Source organism: Nicotiana attenuata, unplaced genomic scaffold (genome assembly GCF_001879085.1).
Source record: "Nicotiana attenuata strain UT unplaced genomic scaffold, NIATTr2, whole genome shotgun sequence".
NCBI lineage: Eukaryota > Viridiplantae > Streptophyta > Magnoliopsida > Solanales > Solanaceae > Nicotiana > Nicotiana attenuata.
Window position 1 is genome coordinate 354,386 of NW_017670972.1, and position 4,046 is coordinate 358,431.

The 4,046-nt window shown below is 32.5% G+C and overlaps 1 non-coding gene across 1 annotated transcript; it reads right to left on the reverse strand.

Moving 5' to 3' along the window:
* Positions 1-3,973: 3,973 nt before the first annotated feature.
* On the reverse strand, positions 3,974-4,046 carry TRNAK-CUU. The gene has a single exon. It is a non-coding gene; the product is annotated as a tRNA-Lys (tRNA).

Genomic DNA, 4,046 nt, shown 5'->3' on the forward strand with positions numbered 1-4,046 from the left:
GCGTTTGGTGTTAATCAAAATATACACCGCACATCAATAATAATAATAAGATGGAATTATTTGGTTCCTGACCCTGAACCACTCGTAAGGGGAGAATGTAATATACTTTCATATATAACCTATATCAAACTGATATAGATAACTTTGTTCTCATAAGTAATAGTTTAGCTATTAAGTGGAGGCACTCAATAAATTATTTTGCTAAACCAACTGTGATGTAAACCAACTTATCAAGATGAACTATGTTGAATAAAAAATCTGGAAATTATGCTCTAAATCAAATTATTGAGCAAGTTACCTCGCAAACACCATGTTGCGGGTTAATAATAATCGCACATGTAACCATCTCATAGATGAATCTTATGTGGTATGCATGGCAGGTGAATGGGCCCATATTCACCTTTGATATTTCTAGCATTCATGGGATTCAATCCCAATTTTAGTTGATCTATTAATTAATGAGAACAAGCAATATAAGAGAATTCGTAAAGAACTTTCTAGTTCTTTAATATTTACCCATGTGAATTCTCTATTATTTTTGCACATCATACATAAATTGATATGGCTAAACCAATTATGCCAACTGAATAAATTATCAATATTGATAAACTTCAGATTTACACCATAACGTGTGCAATTATCAATAAACTCCAAGCTTATTATGATATGGGTTTTTATATCAATAAACATCCACTTTATTGTGGTATTCTTTTATTTGTGTAGTACAAACTGGAGAATAAAGCGGGTAGCTTTTCACATACATATTACCCAGCTACAAGTTGTAGTAATAGAATATATTAAATCTTTCCTTTATTTATAGTCTCAATATAATCAACCGCTTTCGCGTATACTTTGGAAACTGAATAAGTTTCTTTGAGACTTACTACAACACAATACCTCATTGGTAATCAATTGTGTTTCTCCAAAATAGTATAATTGGCTCTTGTAGAGTTCTCAATTAATTTTGTAGTACCACATATTCATCAACACCTATAAGGTGAATATCTCTTTTAAAGAGAAAGTTATACCATTATGGTTATGGTCAAAATTATATGCAAGATCTGTTTCTTGTATTACCGTTGTCTTTTAATAATCACAATGCCAAAATATTTTGGCGTACAATAGGTACGTGACCAATGACCATTCATGCCATTCTTATATCATCTCAAACCTCCTTTTAGAGGTGAGTGCGGTATATTCACTACCACTAGCACGTTCATATTCTTTGAAGAATGAATATGTATTCATAAATCAGATGTTGTCACATTCACATCATGAATGGACCATAATCATCTATATGTGCTTAATAAAATCTCATGTCAAATCGCTGACAAATATTACTTTCACAGAGTGAAGGATTATTTTGAGAATCCTTATTATTCTCATTATCACAATGATGACGATTATAATTTCGTCTATTGCCACGTCCACATCCATTGATACCTTCACGGTAATAATTTTGTCTTCTTCAGACTTATCACGTATTGCTATCACATTCTCTTAAGGGAATGAGAATGAAGCAAATTCAATGGGACGGGTTTTCACTTCTTGTGCTCACGATCATACATGACTTTGATCATGGCAAGACATAGAAATTTTACCACTTCAGGTGGTTATAATATGATAGCAAGAGTTTTCACCCCTATGTGAAGATATTGAAATGATAATTCATTCCACGTAACTTTTTCTCAACTGTTTATCATGTCTCCCCCTCATGTTAGAAAAACTAACTTCTTTCCTCAACTTTGAGAACCCATCTTTGTGCGTTATGGTGTTAATCAAAATATACACCGCACATCAATAATAATAAGATGGAATTATTTGGTTCCTGACCATGAACCACTTGTGAGGGGAGAAAATAATATACTTTGGTATATAACGTATATCAAACTGATATAGATAACTTTATTATCATAACCAATTGTTTAGCTATTAAGTGGAGGCACTCAATAAATCATTTTGCTAAACTAACTGTGATGTAAACCAACTTATCAAGAAGAACTATCTTGAATAGAAAATCTAGAAATTATGCTCGAAATTAAATTATTGAGCAAGTTACCTCGCAAACACCATGTTGCGGGTTATTAATAATCGCACATGTAACCATCTCATAGACATATCTTATATGGTATACATGGCAGGTGAATGAGCCCATATTCACCTTTGATATTTCCAGCATTCATGGGATTCAATCCCAATTTTAGTTGGTATATTAATTAATGAGAACAGGCAACATAAGAGAATTCGTAAAGAACTTTCTCGTTCTTTAAAGTTTACCCATGTGAATTCTCTTTTATTTTTGCACATCATACTTAAATTAATATGGGTAAACCAATTATGCCAACTGAATAAATTATCAATATTGATAAACTTCAGATTTACGCCATGATGTGTGCAATTATCAATAAACTCCAAGTTTATTATGATATGGGTTTTTATATCAATAAATATCCACTTTATTATGGTATTCTTTTATTTGTGTAGTACAAACTGGAGAATAAAGCGGGTAGCTTTTCACATACATATTACCCAGCTACAAGTTGTAGTAATAGAAGATATTAAATCTTTCCTTTATTTATAGTCTCAATATGATCAACCGCTCTCACGTATACTTTGGAAACTGAATAAGTTTCTTTGAGACTTACTACAACACAATACCTTATTGGTAATCAATTGTGTTTCTCCAAAATAGTAATAATTGGCTCTTCCTGAACTCTCAATTAATTTGATACTACCACATATTCATCAATATCCATATGGTGAATATCTCTTTTAAAGAGAAAGTTATACCATTATGGTTATGGTCAAAATTATATGCAAGATCTGTTTCTTGCAGTACCGTTGTCTTTTAACAATCACATTGCCAAAATATTTTGGCGTACAATAGGTACGTGACCAAAGACCATTCATGCCATAATAATGACATTATTTTCTTATATCATCTCAAACCTCCTTTTAGAGGTGAGTGCGGTATATTCACTACCACTAGCACGTTCATATTCTTTGAAGAATGAATATGTAATCATAAATCAGATGTTATCACATTCACATCATGAATGGACCATAATCATCTATATGTGATTTACAAAATCTCATGTCAAATCGATGACAAATATTTTACACAGAGTGAAAGATTATTTTGAGAATCCTTATTGTTCTCATTACCACAAATGATGACGATTATAATTTCGTCTATTGCCACGTCCATATCCATTGATATATTCATAGTAATAATTTTGTCTTCTTTCAGACTTATCACATACTGCTATCACATTCTCCTAAGGGAATGAGAATGGAGCAAATTCAATGGACGGATTTTCAATTCTTTGCCCACAATCATACATGAATTTGATCATGGCGAGGCATAGAAATTTTACCACTTCAGGTGGTTATACTTTCTTATAAACTCCATTAGAGTTATAATCAAACTTTGTTGTCTTTGCTTGTATTTAAAATCAAAGTATAGAATAAAAGAGAAAAATACGGTAAAATACTTACCTTAAATCCAGAATTTAATCATGAAGGAAGTTCATGGAATAATTGACAATCATAATGCTCAATCCCAAAGCTTCTACTCAATTGGTTAGAGTCTCGTGCTGATAACGTGTTATGAACAATAAAAGAAGAAGAGTATTGCAGAGCAAAGTAGAGAGAGAGGGAATTCTTATTGCTATGGGATGAATTACAATGGAATAGAACCCTCAATTTATAGGGAGAGGGTGACTTAGCCACCAAGTAATAAACCCTAGAATCTCTCTAAATATAGACATTCACCATAATACAATTCTATTTATAACATATATATATATATATATATGCCTGATCGAATGCTAGCTCTAAAGCCATAAAAAATGCACTTAGCTCGTGAAACCTGTATAAGGTGATGTGGCTGAATAGTAGGCATTGTCTTTTTTTTTTTTTATCAGGTTGGTCTCCTTTTCAAGGAGAAAAAAGAAAAGGAGACAACTTAAAACGCCCACCGTGGGGCTCGAACCCACGACCACAAGGTTAAGAGCCTTGCGCTCTACCAACTGAGCTAGACGGGC